Source organism: Pituophis catenifer, unplaced genomic scaffold, assembly GCF_029215685.1.
Source record: "Pituophis catenifer annectens isolate HBS135680 unplaced genomic scaffold, rPitCat1.0.hap2 SCAF_1, whole genome shotgun sequence".
Taxonomy (NCBI): Eukaryota; Metazoa; Chordata; class Lepidosauria; order Squamata; family Colubridae; genus Pituophis; species Pituophis catenifer.
The window spans coordinates 272,484,205-272,504,478 of record NW_027256881.1 but is presented as its reverse complement, the minus strand read 5'-3'; positions in this window follow the sequence as shown (position 1 = coordinate 272,504,478).

Sequence of the window (20,274 nt, the reverse complement as noted above, 5' to 3'; positions counted from 1 at the left end):
TGTGAGAAATTAGACTGATATTACATGGGACTTAAATTGTGTAAGAATCTATAAGACGACACCAGCACTTTAAATAAGACCTGGAAACCTAGCACTAACCCGTAGCGTGACTAAAACATTGGTGTGGTGCTTCACTTATAGTCAGGCCCCTCCATTTCGGAGCAACTACATCTTCTGAGTCATCTTCAATTGTAGAGCTGTAGTTTAATAATATGGTGAAAATGGCATGAGTCATTGTCAGAAGGGTTCCCCACGTATGGGACAATTGATTGTTTAAAGTTTCACATTCTGTTGGACTTTAGTAGCTAAACTGATGCCTTGAATTCTGGAAAAAGAGCAGAACTGAATAACATAGTAGTGGTGGTAATTGAAGCCGAAGACCTTTCCTCTGCTAATTAGCCACCCATAAGAGATTATATTGCTTGGATATCTTAATAAAAGTATAACAATATATCTTACAATCCAGATAAATATAGGAAACAGCGATTGATCCCCTTAAAGCATAATATTTATACTAAATATGATGCTATTTAATGTTTAATATGTCAATATTATTTAACTTGATGCTACCTAGCTTTCCCATGAACTTTGCTTGTCAGAAGGTTGCAGAAAGTGATCACATGACCACCACCCCCAGGACACCGCAACCGTCATAAGTAAGTTAGTTGCCAAGAATCCAAATTTTGATCACATGACCGTGGGGATGTTTCAATGGTGGTAAGTGTGAAAAACTGTCATAAGTCAGTGCCATTATAACTTTTAATGGTCACTAAATAAATGGTTATAAGCTGAGGACTACCAGTATATACTGTATCTTCCTAATTCTCCATACCCCAAGATGACATGATTCTTCCTGGGATTCTCTCAAATGGAACAAATTGTAGTATTTTAGCCAGATTGAAAGGGCAAGGCTTTCTCAGTTGTAAAAAAAAAAAGGTGCAGGCTTCTGTCTACAGTGAAGCAAAGAGGTGGACCATAACAGTTTAGTCTAGTCTAACTTTCTGCTTCTATTGTGGCAAACCAGATGTCTACAGGAAACTCACAGCAGGTCATGTGTGCAGTAGTACCTTCCCACTTGGGTTCCCTAGCAACTACTATTCACAAACATGTTTCATCCGATTCTGAGGTAACATAAAGACACTGTGCGACTTGTAGCCATTGATAGCCTTGTGCTTCATTCATCTGTCTAATTCCTTTTCAAAATCATCCAGATTGGTGGGTTTCATTATATCCTGCCATTACAAATTGCATACATAACTGCCCATGTGCTGTGGGAGTAAATACTTCTTCCTATCTGTTCTGAATATCCACTGTTTGGTTGCACTGGATGATTCAGAGTTCTCTAATAAAGCGAACTAACAAATAAATAAAGATGAGTAAAGAGTTAAGAATTGGAAATTATTGGTGGTTGGCCTGTCTCAGAAACTAGTCTTTTGTTTCTCTCCCAGTCCCACTCATCATATACTTAAGATTTGTTTGGAAGAATTAGATTTCCCCACTAACAATTTAGACTTAAAATTGATGGATCATCTTAACTTACAGTAAAAGAATTAAATGAGTTCTTGTATCTGAGTTTCCTTTTTTGCGGTGGGTGGAGCTGGAAACCATATTAAATTCTGTGTTCTCTTTGTTTTGGTTAAATATAGCCTATAGTATTATTCATTAACTATTATAGAGGTCAGGATTACAAGTCTCCTCACTCCTATCCCTGCACAATGATATGCACTGTAGGATCTTGGTTTTTGTTTCAGTCAGTAAGCCACCACCTTCCAATTACAAATGAATAAATTTACTTTGTGCTTTTTGGCATATCGGAGGCAGGGATGGGTTCTACTTACCTTTACTAGTGGTTTGCAATGGGAGTGTGTGCACGCACTTGCTTCACTCGTACACACTTCTGTGCATGCGCAGATAGTGAATTATGGCATCCGGGCGGGCAGGCGGGGCCTCCCGCCACTTTTACTACTGGTTCCAAAGAACCGGACAGAACTGGGAGCACTCCACCACTGATCGGAGGGCATGATCTTACTTCATAGACTTCTCCTGATACAGATTCTTCATTCTATTTATTATGTATGCTAAACAGGTGGGTCATTAATTAATTAAGCAGGTGGCTGATAGGGACGCTGTGGCTCAGTGGCTAAGTCGCTGAGCTTGTCGATAGAAAGGCCGGTAGTTCAGTGGTTCGAATCCCCAGTGCTGTGTAACAGGGTGAGCTCCCGTTACTTGTCCCAGCTTCTGCCAACCTAGCAGTTCGAAAGCATGTAAAAAATGCAAGTAGAAAAATAGGGACCACCTTTGGTGGGAAGGTAACAACATTCCGTGCACCTTTGGTGTTTAGTCATGCCGGCCACATGACCACGGAGACATCTTTGGACAGCGCTGGCACTTCAGCTTTGAAACGGAGATGAGCACTGCCTCCTAGAGTCAGGAACGACTAGCACATATGTGCGAGGGGAACCTTTACTTTTACCTTTTAAGAAGGTCTAATGATAGGAATAAGGATGTTCCTGAACTGACTGCAAGTATCTGACAAACAGGGAGTGATAATAGTGATAGTGAAAACACCTTGAATGAATCTTGAGTACAATTTCTTACTAATGCAAGAGTTCCAACTAAGTCATACAGAAGTGGCACACATCACAGTGGGTGTGCCTGGAAGACTTGACTGCATTACAGACTGAGTGCAAGAAAGCCATTTGCACAGGAGGGAAGTCAAAATCACAAAGGGATGTGCTTCCTTGGCAACAACATTTACAGGACTGTACTGTGAGATTTAGGAAGATGAAAATAATCAGGTGGAAATCTAAATACAACAAACAGACCCTGCCTGGCTAAGCAACATAATTTATTTATTGAATTGTTGCCACACCTACATTTTGGATCTCCTTATGTAGGGTAGGACATCTTACCCTTTCTCTTATTATTTCCTATTTCTCACAATCTTTCAAAGGTTTACAATTTTAGACATAAACTGGAAGAGGGGGTATTTTTTATCTGCTGAAATTTAGTAATTTAATTAACTCCCTGGATCTATGTTACTTTATCTATGCAGCTTCTATCTTTTGCCCTTTAATTTTCTGGTGTTGTTCTTTAATTTAATTTCGATCAAAACTGACCTTGAGCGATATTTTTTTTACGTAGGAAATATATTTATTATATCACTACATATTAACCATTTCTACATTTTTATGTAAATAAATGCTTAAGAATCAAAAACTGGATATAAATGTGAAAGAGGGGGGGAGAGAGAGGGGGGGAGAGAGGGAGGAGAGAGAGAGAGAGAGAGAGAGAGAGAGAGAGAGAGAGAGAGAGAGAGAGAGAGAGAGAGAGATTTCCTATGAAAACCATACCAAATTTAGTGGACTTTCCAATAAAAACAAACCCACAGAATAAGCTTAATAAAGCAGCACATATGCAGAACTAAAGGTACCATCAGGCCTAAGTAAATGGTAGAATTAGGGTTTTCTGAAGAAAATTTAATCTTGTGTCCTAAAGGCAGTGGTGGGATTCAAATAATTTAACAACTGGTTCTCTGCCCTAATGATCTCTTCCAACAACCAGTTCACCAAACTGCTCAGAAAGTTAATAACCGGTTCTCCCAAAGTGGTGCGAACTGGCTGAATCCCACCACTGCCTAAAGGTAGCAGTGCATGCCAGCTGAGTGAACATTCAGCTGAACAGAATGTTCTAGAGCTACCTAGGGAGAAGATTGTACCTGGGACAGCATTGTCCTATTATTATTTGCTGAGTCTTAGAATGAGAGAAAGTTTGGGAAAAGTTTTCCAGGGATGATATTAAAGTATCAGTAGCTATATATTGGAAGTGCTCTTGCTATTGATTAGATTCCAGAGGCTGGCAGGAAAGTAGGAGGAGGAATCCACAACCAGATTTCCATCCGTGTAACTGGGGCTGAGGATTAAATCAAATTTAAGATTACTGACTGGTATGACTAGTGTAAAGAAAAAGCACAAAAATGCTTTTTTCTTATTTTTATAATACTACGATTTGAAGTCCTTCAGTGACATTGACTGGCAGCAGATTCAAAAAGGAGTAAATATTTCAACAATATATATAATTGGTGCAGAAGCATAAGCACTGGAAAATATATATAGCACATTTTAAATTCTGTGTTGTATTGTTTTTTTAAAAAAGTGAACTGAAATGTGAAAAATTAGCACAAAAAGTTAATATAGGGCAGAAATATAGACAGATGCCTTATTGGCCAATGTTCATCATACCATATTACGATTCTACATCCCATTCTGTTGCTTATGTAGATATTAATTCAAGAGATCTGTTAAAAGTTTCTGCTACACGGTTCTATCAACAGTCTTTAGCAGGGGTGTAATTCACTTATCTTCCCTACCAGTTCGCAAATGTGCGCATACCGCATGCGCAGAGGCTTAAAATGTTGCAAAAAAGCGATGTCATGATGTCTGCGGGGTGGGCAGAGCCTCTTATTTACCTGAGCCGGATAGAACCGGTTGAATTTCACCCCTGGTCTTTAGTCATGTAACTATTCTATGTTTATCATATCTGGGCTACAAAAATCTGTGCCAAACCTTCAATAATTTTCTAAATAATACCCTGTTTGAGAGACAGGAGGGGGGAAAAACCCTTTACAAGGTAAATGACATACCTATATATCCCAATGATTAATTAATTTATTTTAATCAAAACATTTATATAGCCACCCATCTTTCAATCAACTCTAGGCAACTCCCAATCAGATTGGTGACCTGAAGTCGCAGATTGTCTGTTATCTCCATTTCTTTCTATTAAACTTTGTGGCTTTATGGGAAGTATGCCTTCTCTGTCATCGCTGTTCCCTCTGGAACTGTATCCCTTCAGAGATATGGACAGTGACTAGGGTTCCCATAAGCCCTTAAGACATGGCTTTGGTCTCAGGCCTGGGGATTAATGTCTTTGTGGGGCTCTTGGTGTAGTCAGTTCTTGTTATCTTTTTGTCCACTGCCCATAGTTCAGCATGATTTTAATTGTTTTAATTCTTTAATGTATTTTGTAATCTGCTCAGAAGGTATTGGGGTGGGTGGGTGGCTTTAATACATCTCAATAAATAAATGCCTGACTTAATATTATCTTCCCTTTGGTTAAATAACAGATGGATTCAAACCTATTGCAAGACTGATTTGTTCTGTCCAGGCAACCTATTGACCAGGGAGAAAACTTCAGAGGGAAAAATTTAAAAAGGGGGTAGCAGTAATAAAGATAGATAAGAGAACAGGTGTGCTTGGTTTTGTCACAGAAGATGGCTGTACCTAGCTGATCAAGTACAGGGTCAAGATGCAGTTAGTGATTTGATGGCATACCAACCAGAAATTCTAAAAACAGACAGAGAAGTTGAAAAAACATCTTGGAAGAAATAAAAAGTAAACAAAGAACACTACACGGAAGCTCAGCATTAAATGTATACCTGGCATAGATTTTGTTCAATAAAATATAATTCAACAAACTATGGTTTAATGCAACTTAACCTAGCCATTTTCCTGTCTTACAAGAATACTCAACTATATTTCAAAGAATCATCACTACCCCAATACTCTTCAGTTAGTATCTTAGAAGCAGAGAATTGGAAGACTCCTATGAATAAATCTTCCCATAGGCAACACTATTTCTGTAGCTGAAATTCAAGAACTGTTTAAGTTTTTCTTTGGCAGCCTTCATGAAAACAAATTATACAATTAGTTTTATAGAACAGTTATGTTTCTAGTTCAGACAATTTGTATCATGGAATTTTGAAATGGAATCTTATAAATTGGAAGGATTAGATAGATTCTTCCTTCTGTCCCTTCCCAAAATACACAAATATTTAAATCTTTTCTTCCTTCCTTCTCCATACAATCACAAGCATGGTGATTTAGAACAGGGTTAAAGTTGCTGAGGTTGAGAAAGATTATGTAAAGTTAAATCTTATTCACTGGACTAACACTTTGCAATAAGACACAATCTTAAACCATAGTTGGTGGGAAAAGCCAAAGTAGTAGATAATATTAAACCACAAATTATAGTTTACAAACCACAGTATCTGAGATCAAGCAACATGCTAACTCAAAACAACCAATCATACCATATTATAATAAACCCATTCTTTGAGATGGGTGGAAAGTATTGTAGCTACAATTAAGGATATTATCACTGTAGAGGCTGATCGTAAGCAATGTTTTATTTAATCTCATAGGGAAACAACTTTTCAAAAGGAAACAACTAGCAAACATTTATATAAAACTGTGGATCTAATCTGATGTATGTTTGGTCTAAGAAACCCTTTCAAATTCTCCATATACTGTTTGTATTTATACAACTGCTGGTCCAGTTATCATTTGATTCATGTGTGATCTTCCTTGGTTCTTATTCACAACCACTCTTAAAACACTTTCCGTTTTCCTTTTTTCCCCCACAAGTGTGATTCACAAACTCCTTGACTAATTGTATGGATCTATTTGTGGAGTATTGCCATTTGCCGTGTTCTTGATAGAAAAACTTATGAAAACATAAGGCAGGTTTTGATTTTCTGCTTTAAGACATTCCATTGAATAATGAGACAAAGAACAAGCGGAGCTTTCACTACCTGTTGGATTAAGTATGGATCGAGAGATACAAAAACTGTGTCATGTCTTGAAGAACATAGGTACCAGTAGTAGACGTTCAAGATGTTCAAATCCACTGAAATGCAGTGGACATTGATTGGTGTATTTCTCATAAAACAGATTTTGGAGAAAATAAAAGGGAACGGAGGGGATTAAAACACATTGTGATGTAATGTTAAAAACAAATAGTCGCTACATTTTCTACAAGATTTCATGAGGAAGCAAAGCCCATATCATTATCTCCTTGGCCAAATTCTCACATCAATGTGGCTGTTTCAATTTAACACACATATATACTCCAAATTAAAATTCCTACATTTTCCTACAGAAATTTAACATATCTACTGAATTTCTGTCAAACGAGATTCTGCTTCTTTGATTTCCCATTCATAAATCTAAGTGGGACCCTGTATGCACTTCATCTTCTATCCTAAGTAATATTTAAAATATTGTAGACCACAAGCAATATTATGCACACCATCTGAGCTTAAAAACAATTTTTTTTCATCTAGTCTTCAAAGGAATAAAATTATAGTCAAAAAGGCAAGGTTTGGTTGATGCTAGTTTACTATCTGTTGTAGTTAACTTGATTCCATTACACTCCCATTCTGTCCCATATAGAATAGAATAGAATAGAATAGAATAGAATAGAATAGAATAGAATAGAATAGAATAGAATAATAGAATAGAACAGAACAGAACAGAACAGAACAGAACAGAATAGAATAGAATAGAATAGAATAGAATAGAATAGAATTCTTTATTGGCCAAGTGTGTTTGGACACACAAGGAATTTGTCTTGGTGCATATGCTCTCAGTGTACATAAAAGAAAAGATACATTAAATATTAAACACAGTTTGAAAATATTTCAGAAGTTATTCTTTCAGGGGCCTTAGAATTAATATGCTGTCCAACATAAAATTTGCTATTCCAATGCTAATCCTTATTTTGTCTCTATTGCATCAGTTCTGAATCACTGCCAAATGGTTTTGTATTGGTTTGTGAGTGTGCTAGTCATTATAAATAAAATGATTGGGTTTTTCCTCTAGCTTTGCTGCTGCTCCTCTTCAGCATGTTAACAGCCCAGAAAGAAAACATTCACCAGTCAGGACCTATCAGAACAAACAAGGTACCTCTGCCTTCAAAATTGTTATCTGTGGTTCCCTAGAATGATTGTTTCTTTATCCTTCCAGACTCTGGGGGAAGGGGGTATGTCTTGAGGTATTTTTAAAATCAATGTGTAAAATAAACACTAGTACAGAAATTGCTCTAGAGGTGATGGAGGTAGTTCCTGCCATTATCTTATTTCTAGCTAGATCCTACAGAGTAGAAGAATTGAAACTGACTTGCTGCTGAGCTACCAATCTTATTTTTCTGGGGATGAAGAGTGTGGGGGAGACAAGACAAAGGGAAGTAAGGGAAACGGACAATTAAGGGAAAGCCCAGTTCAAAATCCCTCATTATTTTCTGGACACTGCATATGAGAAATCATCATAAAGATATATTCCATGGACAGCCAGATGGCCATGTTACAATACCTTCTTCTAATCTAGTAGAAACGTATGCCAGAAGGCTGTTAAATGATTTTATCCTCACCTTTTAAACATGGGGCAAATTAATGAAAGCTATTGGTAGATTCTTCTAGCTTTGTTTACCAGCAAGAAATACAACCATGAATCATGTTCCTTAAGGAATAGGTCAGTGAAGACAGATGCTTGGAAATGGCTCAGTTCCACCTAACAGAACCCAGGTGTGATGGTCCAGCAGAAACCTCAGATCACACTCACAACTGGTCATCAGTCTCCTTGGGTTTCAATCCTGCAATTTCAAGCCCTGGGAACTCTTCATAAATCTAGTATCTACCTGTGATACTTGTTCTTCTTCACTACTAACCCACAGATCATTTGATGATTTCGATCAGAATTTGGCGGCATTTGAATTTGGAGGCAGAATTTGAATGGAAAGCAGAATGAATACATGAACCACTGGGGGCGGGGCGGGAGAAAGAGAGAGAGAGAGATCTTTTCCACATCTGGATAGAAGCACTAAGAATAACCTATTTTAAAAAACATTCCTTATTTTTTTAAGTGCAGGTGCTTTTTCTTCATCTTCTACCTAATGGAGACATGTAGAAATTTACTGACAGGAAACATTTCCAACATTCCCCAAATTTATCTTCTTTCAGGTGTTGCTTAAAAGAGCCCAAAGGTAAAGAGTGTACATACCCTCCCCACTGAGTTTCACTCCAATGTTTCTATGTATAACTGAAATTATCCTCCAACTCATTAATAAGATCTTGGCCTTTCTCTGGAAGATCCCTCAGGGTTTTGAAGTCACTCAGATGCAGTCTTTTACTCTCCCACAGAGCCTAAATAATCTCAAATGAAGCTATTTCTTAGCAAGCATGCATTCATGCATCATATGTGTGTACATGCATGTCTCATAAACATTCATCATGAATATACCTCAATTATGCATTAGTGTTCATTTTAACCAATTTGAAAAATGAACTGCCTTCTTTTGCGCAGCTGTGAAAGCAATGAAAAGTATGTCCTTTGGAAATGTGGCTACGACCCAAATAATGTCTTAACCATCAAGTCAAAAATGGTCTGCAACCACTTGATTTCTAAAGTATATAAAATGTTACTCAAGATGAATCTAGAAGATGAATACATTAAAGAGTGTATGGTAAAATGGGCAATTTTTTTTTTGAATATAATATAATGCTAGATAAATGGGAGAATGTATGGACGAATGGACTAAAATTTACATTAAATTATAGTTTGAAAGAAAGCTTTTACAAAATGATGTATCATTGGTACTTGACCCCAGACAGACTAACGAAAATGTGTAAAAGGATTTCTAATAAGAGCTGGAAATGTAGTCAAAATCCATATTCGTTTTATCATATGTGGTGGTCCTGCAAATATGTGAAAACATACTGGATAAACATAATGACAGTGCAAAAAATATTTTAAGATACAAATAATGAAACCTGAAGCTTTTTTTGTAGGTATGATGGACAAGACAATAGAAAAACAATTTGGGGTGCTATTCCTTCACATGGTGACAGCTGTAAGGATTGTACTTTCTAAACACTAGAAAGAAAAAGAGATGCCAACTGTTGAAAAATGGATTTTGAAATTGACTGAATTGGCAGAGATAGTGAAATTTAACTACTTTGATTAGAGATAATGGACTAAACAACTTTATAAGAGATTAAAAACCATTTGTGGACTTTGTATGAGAATTTACTGCTTTTTTTTTCTTTCAGCACCCAGCCAGGGTGGATCCTATATGATAAATGTTAAATTTAATTGATCACTTTTTTCTCTTTTTTGAAACACTATCTTTTGTTCCATTTTGTTGTTGTTAGGGTTGAATGTATGCTTTTGTTTTGTTTCATTTTGTTTGTTTGTTTTCCTTTGTATTTTATTTTTTATGATAAAATAATAAATAATTTTTTAAAAAATGGTCTGCAAATTCACATCATAGATCTGCACTTTGCAGATTTCAGGCCCAGATTGGCCTTCTCTTCCTTTGCAGCCAGCCCTCCCAGCACTTGTGAGCGTCTAGACTCCTGCAGCATTAACTTAGGCACACACCATTCACCAAGAGTTCCACTGCTTTTTTGTCAATGAATGCACATTTTATGAATTAAAACAGCGCATGCCCTCTTGTGGCTGTCACTGGCTCCCTTTGCTATCATGCGAGCTCCTTCCACACCCAGAGCAGCTGGAACTGAGGAGACGCTCAAGCTCTCCAGGCATTGCCTGTGTGGTTTAAAAAACAGGGCAGCAAGTGCCGGAACAAAATGTCCATTGTAGGCAAATGACCCACTTCAATTTAAGGGCATAGGAGCTGAAAGAAAGACAGTCTTCCTTGGAAATCAGGAGCTGATAACCACTGTTAGTGGAGGAGGGAAACGAAGAGAAATCATTTTTTTGTCTACGTGCATAATGTCAGGCACGAGACCACACGCTTGCATTCTGTGTTAATTAACGCCAGTTAGTTACCGCCCCCACTGCGTTCATGAGTGCTGAAGCAGATTGGGATGCTCACGTCATCGGTGAGCACTTAGAGGGTAGGTGAGGAATAAAGCCCACCATTTCCACAGCTTGATTTCCAATATACTGGGGAAATGAAGATTCATCCCATATACTGTTCCTATGATTCTGCATTATTGTAGAGGCCTTTTATTAACTTGCATGGGATCCGCTGTATTTTATCTCTGAAATTTTTCCTCTAAAATTTAGAGGAAGGATTTTTCTTTTTACTTCCCTCTCCCTTCTTGATGCAACCAAATCCTAACCAATCCCAGAATGGATTTTTACTTGTACACTCAGGCCTTCTGAGTGTGCAGTATTTATAGGGATGCCTTTGAGCATGTGAAGAGCAAGCTTCCCAATACTGGGAGAGAAAAACATTCTGGCTAAGCAGTCCAATAACATAAGACTATTTCCTATAGACTAGTGCTTCAATTGATGAGGATGATATGGAGAATGATTTATATCTAATGTCTCCTCTTCAAATCCTGATGGTACTTGTTGTCTTTCTTTTCTGGTCACCTTGAGTGACCACTACCAATAGAGATTAAGTAAAAGCGTGCAAATTTCAAATGCATTACTGTACCTCCCACCTCCCTTATTGGAAATTACTCTATTTCCACCCGTTTGTGTGAGGACCTACATTATTCAATCTTTATTCAAGAAGTACTGTTCACACAGCGTCAAGTGAGTCATTCCAGAAGTCACTAGAATTGCTCTTTATGCTGTCTTGTGTCATCTCAAACTGAGCTTTCCGATGGAATCAACAGCTTACACACTTCAGTTCTAGTCTGCTGCTCTTTGTGAGCAAAAGTTGTATGTGTACATCAGTTGTGTTTTTTGAGTGTTGGTTTTGTACTTGCATGGTCTTCATCTAAATGGCAGCTAACCCGCGTTATGGATTCAATAATTATTAAATAAAATTCTATTCACACTTCAGTTTACTGAAGTAATCAGATACAGGTAGTCTTCGACATATGGTTGTAATTGGGACCAGAGTGTCTGTCATTAAGTGTGGTCGCTAAGTGAGTTGCACCCAACTTTACAATCTTTTTTGCCATGGTCTTTAAGGGAATCACACGATCATTAATCAAATCCAGTTTCTTCCATTGACTTTCTTGGAAGTCACAAATGGTGATCAGATGACCCCAAGATATTGCAACCATTATAAAACATATGCCAGTTACCAAGCACCTGAATTCGTGTGAGCGCAGGGATGCAGAAATGGTCGTAAGTGTGAGGACTGGTTGTAAGTCCCTTTTTTCAGTATTGTTGTAACTTCGAATGGCCATTAAGCAAATGGTCATAAGTCAAAAACTACCTGTGGTGGCTACAAGCAGAGTAATGCCTCAACCATCAAGCCAAAAATGTTTAAACTCTGCAGGAAGAGATTGCTGGATGTATGAATATATAAACAATGTATCTCTGATCCAGGAAGAACCTAAATGAACTGAAATTCAATGAACTGAAATTACCTTCCATGATGAGGGGCCTTCCAAACACACACAAACAATTACTGTATCTTGAGTTGCTGCTCTTTGAACTTAAAGGAGGTGGTATTTGGCTTTCATAGAGAAATAAGAAGAGCAGAGATTTTCAACATGGTACCAAATGATGCCAGCATGTCTGGTGTTTGACAATCTTTCTCTCCAACCAACTTTTTATATTTGTAGAATAAAATATTTTAATGATAGAAAATAGGAAGCTGTCATTATTGTAATAAAAGCAAAAAGCTATGTCCAGTTCCAACTTTATGGACCCCCCAAAACATAAGTAGAGGCTACAACAGAATATTTTGTTTATAAGTGTGTGAACTTGCCTAGAAAAAAATACAAATGTAAGCAAAGATGATAAGCAGGGTTTGGGGGTGGGTGGGAAGTGGAGACTAGAAAGAATGATAGGCAGCCTTCTGATGTTTTGTGAGTAGCTTTGTCCCTTATGTCTCCTGCGGCAGCTATTTTATGAATGACCATGTCTTTCACTAGCAAACTATTTTACAACAATGCCCACCGGTGCTCAAAATTCAAAATGGGCCCACAAGGCCACATAAAGGTTGAGAGAAAGCAAAGAAACATTTTGAAGTAGCTCTGAACTGCGACTTCTTTAGGATATATTTTAGATTTCTTTTTTATTTTATTTTATGAAGATTGATGAAGAACAGAAAAGGAAGATGCGAGCACACAGGAGACAAAGACTCTAGGGAGAGTAAGCCTAGTTTGTCAAGTATGAAAGTAGTTAATGAAGCAGCACAAAAAATGGCAAATAAGTTGAACGGAGAACAAGCCTGATCTGACACAAAATCCTTTTGTTAAATACAAACTGGCCTGAGGTCATTTAGTCTACTTCATAGCTGACTGGTGAAGTGAACCCAAAGCTCCTCAGTCATTTTGCTGTCGGTGGAGCCACACAAGAAACCTGAATTCTGAGTATCTCTTTGTGAGTTTAGCTATAGGCTCTTTTAGGGGTGTTGCTAAGGTGGTTGCCAGGAGAAATTCTGCACTTTCAGATTTACCACGTCATCACTAGCACTACAGTAAAAGAGCCTGCCAATTTCCAAGGCCATCTACAAGTTGTCCTAAAACATACAGGAGGGGCATGTTGCGAGTCCTGTCAGCCTAGGATGTTGTCTGGTGGGACTAGAGAGTCTTTTCTACCATGGCACACACTCTGTGGAATATCATTCCTCCCAAAGTTTGGGTAGCCTTAATCCTGCTGGTTTTCCTCAAGGTATGGTTTCTCTTACAGGAACCAGTCAGTGACTGATGGTGTTGATGAATGGGATTACCTTGGCTGTGAGCTCTGTGTATTTTATGATATGTTTTATATGCTTTTGTATTGATTTTTTCCTTGTTTTTCAATTGTTGCATTGTTCTTTTTCATTTTTATATTTGCTTGAATTGTTTGTAAGCCATCCAGTTTGGTGTAGTGGTTTAGGGACCAGGCTAGAAACCAAGAGAGCATCAATTCTAGTTCTACCTTGGGCACAAAGCAGGGGTGAAATGCTCCTGGTTCGGACCGGATCACCTGATCCGGTAGCGATGGTGGCGGGTGGTTCAGAGAACCAGTAGCAAAAATCCCTGCCCCCCCCCACGCCCAGCTGAGCCGTGTGATCATCAGAGGCTTTTTTTTAAAAAAAATTAAAATATTTTTTCTACAACTTCTTCGGTTGAAAAAATGCTTTTAAACATTAAAAAAAAGAGCCTCTGATGATCATGCAGCTCAACTGGGATTGTCAGAGGCTTTTAAAGGCATTTTTTTTACAACTCTTTTGCCAGAGATTGTAGAAAAAATGGTTTTAAAAGTAAAAAAAAAAAAAAAGTTGGCCACGCCCATCCAGTCACATTACCCCACCACCACCAAGCCACGCCCACAGAACCGGTAGTAACAAATTTTACATTTCACCACTGGCACAAAGCCATCTGGATGACCTTGGATCAGTCATTTTCAGCCCTAGGAGCGAGGCAATGGCAAACCACTTCTGCAAATCTTGCAAAGAAAACTGCAGGGACTTGTTCAGGCAGTTGCCCTGAGTCAACACTGACTTGAAGGCGCAACAACAAGAACAACAACAACAAGGGCTGCTCTATATACATACATATTGTACATACATATTATACAGTAACATTTCCTGCAGAAATCTTGGGATACTTCAAGCTGTAACTTTCTTTCTGGGATCTTTGCGTTAAATAAAGACTGGCATTTTTTTGATCTCCCTTCTGCTTAATGTACTCCTTATCAAAGGAAACAAATGTTGATCTTGTGGTTAGTGAGCTTCAATGAGAGAGACACTCCAGCAGGAGAGAAAACATTTCTGTGTTGGTCTTTTCCAGAGCGTGGTGGACTGATAGACTCCCAAATCCAGCTTTCATAGGCAATGTAGCCAATGAACATTTTGGCTGAGGATGTTTGGAATTGCAATCCAACACGTTTGGAGGATGTTAGATTGATAAAGCCTGTTCTGTAGGTATTGTACTTTTGTACTGCTTTACATTATACAGGCAGAATATAATAATGTGTACTAGAATATGGGTTGTGAAATCAGATTCAGATATTTCCTAACTAAATATAATTGCTAAAAGGAAGCACGGACTTTTTCCTAAAGGTTGTCATCCTTTTACTAGATATCCTTTGGGGTATCTTGACAATGTTCTGTTATTATTCTGTTGTTATTATCATTTTGCTAGAGCATATATAGAATAATTGTTGTCCTTTACAGCAATTGGTATATAAAAGATATTCTCGTATCACCGTATGGCCATTTACTAATGGTGGCAGACACAAATGCCACCAAAATTTTATTTTATTTTTTGGTAAATGACTTGATTTTCTGTGGTTCCAGTTTTTCAAACCCTTGACATACTGAACCAAACAGTATACAGGTAGGCCTTGGTTAATGACTGCGAGTTCCGTGACTGTTCAAAGTTATAGCAGTGCTCCATGAATGATACGTATAACTGGTCCTCAAATTTCTGGCCATCCCAGCAACTCCCCAGGGTCACGTGATCATGATCTCAGAGATTGACAACTGGCTTATACGTATGATAGTTGCAGTGTCCCATGATCACCATTTGTGACCTTCTCTGTAGGCTTATCTGTGTGCCCTTCCATTCCCCATCCTTATCTACTCCAGCCTGGACATGCTTGCACCAAGCTGCAGCACTCTCTGCCCTCTGAAACACCCATCCCATGCCCAGCAGTGCTTGCGTTATATCGCAGCAGCCACTTGCTTGCTCATCTGCTTGTAAATCACCTGGGACTTGTGACTTCCTGGTGGCTACCCCATTTACTTCCTTAGTTGTGAAGTTGGCAGGAAGTCAGAAGCAAGTTCTTGCTTCAATCCTTAATAACAACAGGAATTGCTGGAATTTCTGTCACTAAGTGATGCATTCATGTGATATTGCACTTTACAACCGCATAATTTAGCAACAGAAACTCCAATCTCAATTACTGTTATTAACCAAGGATTACCCATATAGAGTACGTCACGTGTCTCTCTACTTTCTATCATTGAGTGGTTGTTTGTCCAAGACAGGGATAAAGGTCCACTGCAAGATCATCTTGTACCTCCTAATTTGCCTTGCGTATTGATTAGCTATCTTTATGTAGCTGAAAAACTTTGAAACCAATTTGTCATTACAATTACAACCTACAGTTCTGGCTATTGCTATGAATTTCTTTGAAAACACTCACCTGTCTTATTTTCTATGTTATTTCCTGTCACCCAGGAGGAATCTAATGGGAAGAATCCAGTCAGCATAAAAATGCAAAGAGGGCAGGGGTACAGCAGTTTAGGTACCGTGTTTCCCCAAAAATAAAACACGTTTTTTGAACCCTGAAATAAGCACATGGCCTTATTTTCAGGGAGGTCTTATTATTTTGGGGTGCATGGAGCAAGATGGGGTTCCTCTTGCCATCTTACCTGATTTCCAGCTCTGTGTTTAAATATTTTCGAGGATTTTTGGGGGGAGGCTTATTTTAGCACATGCGCTCAAAAGCCTGATTGGGCTTATTTTCAGGGGATGTCTTATTTTCGGGGAAACAGGGTACCGAGAGGTTGCACAGTCTTTCTTCCATATGATTTAAGTGGTGTGGAAAATAACACCTCAATCATTATGTGAATAAACTGCTTCTCTTACCTAGCAAATCAATCGGAGGACCAAGTTATTGCCCTGGGCTCAGTCAAATGTAGCTGCCGCAATGAGGGAAATCAGTTTGCATCAACAAAAAGTTATAATCCAGGATCAAACTTGCAGATCATGCAAAGGCTGTATAGGTAGTGCTTGTTTTTCAAGAATCTGTTCACTATTATGATGGTGATGAAAAAATAATTTTAATAATAATAAATAATAAACCCTCGCATTTATGATCTTTGCAGGTCTGTAAAACAAAGGAAGGCTGAAGTAAAATCATAAGCATAGTCATGGTTTCACTTACCAACTGGTTTGCTTAACAATCAAGTTACCAATCCCAATTGTGGTCACTAAATGAGGATTTTTGTCATGTCGCTTTCCAACCAGAAAGCACAGTTGCAATCATGTGATTTTCACTCAGTGACTGCTTCACTTAGTGGTAGACAGTCCAATTAGGATTGTTAAGTGAGGACTGTCTATGCTATAGTTTCATGATAACATTGGACTTCTTTACATACAATAGTGACTCTAACAATCAATTATAATTTTATATTTACTTAGCAAAGATGATCAAATCTGATAAATTGGTACTACATATAAATCACATTTCATGGTCTATTTATCCTGGCCAAAAAAAATGTATGAACATGAGCTTTAAGACTGAATCCTTGCATTTGGCAAATGAAAGCAATGTTGATTATTTGCACAAGTTTAATGATTTCCTAATATGGTACAAAATATTCACTGCATACAGAAGAAAAATCAGAACATAAAAATGGCTTAGAACTGGTAGAAACACTTTGTAAGTGTTGGGATTCTGCTGATAATAATGATGGCATCCTGCCCATTTAATGGGGAGATGGAGGTAAGGACATGTTTTCAGTGTATATCATCACCACAGATACAAAATAAACAAAATGGTCCTCAATTATACAACCACAGAGCTTCAAAGTAATCACCAATGATACTTCATGTACCTAATGTCTTCTAGAGATTTCCTTACACTCCTTGCAACCCAAGTTTAATTCACAAGACCACAGTCAGAACATCTGCCACACATGGCCATTCTGGAAATGTGATAAATTTTAAGTAAGGACTGAAACTAGCAAAAAGGTAACTAGCAATTCTGAATGTTGGCAGTGCTGTAACTCTTCACTTGTTAGTTCAGATATATGTTTGTTCCTAAATTTTCATAGCTATTGGCTGGGAAGACAGAGTTGGTAAACTATACTATCCTAAATATATATAGGCTTTCTCTACTTGCACCTAACCACAACACATGGTGTTGTGCCCTGGTAACATCTCTTCTGTGTTCCTAGATGAAACCCAGTTTAAAGACCACATGCACACTGAGTAAATGAACAGCCAGACCTATGATGTTTGGCAAGTGGGGTGGGTGAGGGTATTTTTCCATTACAGCCGATTCCTTATCCAAAGAAGCAGCTTCTGGGAACACTTGGCCAGAGCAAAGGACCCTTGGAAGATTTTGCAGGGTTTTGCAAGGAGAGTTGATAGGAGAGGCACCGGTCAACATGGGCAATGAAAGGATCTTTGTTGCAATTTGTGAGATATATGCAGACTTTATATTTTGCCTGAAGAGGACTGAATTATAACTACTATAAGTGGAAACTTGCTCCCACCCTCCTGATGTTCTGAAAGAGCCTCAAGACCTGGCTCTGCCAGGTAGCTTGGGGACCCTATGGGGGAAGCTTCATACTGGATACATACTTCATAGATATTAATTTTTTAATGTTTTAAGATGTCCACAGTCATTGGATATGAAAAAGGTGGCAAATAATAAAATGAATGAACGAATGGTTTGAGGAGAGAATTTCTACACAGTAACACAGCTGGGAAGATGAGAATTTCCAGGACAGAACAGCTGAACTTCTTCAGAAGACAGAGAGAACACAATTGTGCAGGAAAACTCCCCTTTGGTAGAGTCAAAGACTGAAATCATGGGACTCAAAGAAGCAAAGGATTAAGGGGGTTTAAGCAACAGTCTCTCTCCAGAGGATGATCACAGCTGAGTACACTTTGTCCTGGAACACTATAGAATCATTTTAGTCCCATGGATGAAATAACCCAGGAGTCACCATGAGAAAGAACAGTATGTGATGATGGCTGAGATGAGCCATGGCAGATTTGTTGAATGCAAAGTTACATATGAGCATGAGATGTCATTTGATTTCATGCGTCAGGTACAAAGAATCAGGAACAATTAAAATTACAACACTATATAAAAACTAGAACCAAGGAGACACACAACCTGGAGATGAGATCTTCTTACACTAGCAACCATTGCCAGCGATGAGGACTCCCCTCGAGGCTCTAAGTCAACAAGTAAAACCAGGTTTTGATACCCTTCCAGAAGGATGGGAGTCATTTTTACTTCCAATAATATAATATTCCATAGGGCCAAGACCTCAATGGAAAATGCTCTTCTCCTTGACTCTGCCAGCTGGAATCCTTGGCCAACAGGGTCTACTTCAAGGTCCCTTCTGCTAGAATGGAGGAGGGGGGTAGTCTTACTGCGGTGAGATGGTTCCTCAGGTGAAGGAATTCCGAACACAATAGTTTTTTAAATCAGTCCTTCCAAAAGTCAAACTGCAAGAGAAAAAGGATCCTGAAGGTAACAGCTAGTTACATATATGGTTTCAGAAAGGATAATTTAGATTTTTGGAACAAAGGCCTATCCTGCCTTCACAATGGATTCCTGTGATGTGCCAAGTCCTTGGAGAGCAAAGCATCCTCACTTCATCTTGTCCCCAGACCATGAATTAGACAGGCTTAATGTGCTTATGTGCTCTGATATCAAACTAGTGTGTCCCTTTATTCCAATATTATCCAAGGGCAAACCTCTGGATTTAAAACTTCTGATAGGCACTATTACTATTATTTTGTAGGGAGATCAGGTGACTGGGAACAGATGCAATCAAAGCAGGATAGGAATCGGCAATTGAGAGAGCAAATGATATGCTATTATAGTGTTTTTACTAAGTCAAGGATGGGCTGTTAGCAATTCAATTTAGTATGGAAAGGCCTACAGAAAAGTTTTTTGTTATCCATAGTTGAGTTTGTCCTTTATCTTGTAGAGTTTGTCCTTTATCTCAGCAATTATATGCTGAGGGGGAGAGGGCAGAACCACTGTGATTTTTAAATTTTACATCATTTTTTTTCTAAAGGCTCATGGAACCTGGATGGACAATTCCTTTAGACTGTAAGATCAGGTAGTATAGCTATGGATTAGGAAGAGAAAGTTTGATATTGGTTTTGGTTACTTTTTTGCTGACTGCTATAGTTCTAGGTGGACTGTGCAATATTAACTTTCTAAAGAAAAATCATCGCTGACAAATACTGTTATTCAGTCATTTAATCATGCCTAACTCTTTGTGATGCAATGGCAAGATTGCCTGCCCATAACTACTTGAGTTCTTGTAAGTTCAGTCTTGTGTCAGTGATAATATCTATCCACCTTATCTTCATTGTCGTTCTTTTTATGCCTTTGATTTTTCCAAGTATCATGTTCTTCTCCAGTAACTCTTGCTTTTGCATTAGGTGTTCATGACATTTAACTTTATTTTCATCATTACTGCTATAGAAATATTTCTTCTTCTCCAGCATGACAAACCTAAGGCATATTTTTTTCTCTAGTCAGCCTTCCTGAAACTCCAGCTTTTACAACCATGTTACAATTAAGGAAAACCATGGCTTTGATGAAAAATGCCCCTATTGTCAATGCAATGTCTGCCGACAAGCTTCAGCCAGAAAAAAGAGATTCTTCACCTGGCACTCCTAGGAATTTCCTAAAATCAATCCACTAGAATATATTAGCAGTGGATATTAAATAGTATTCAGAATTATTTGGGGAAATAATTTGGTTAAAATAGTGGGGATGAATTTAGGAAAACCACCTCGTTTATTCTAAAGTGGTCTTGTTAATTTCATTTAGAATTAGTGCTAAGAAAGAGCTACATTTACAGTCT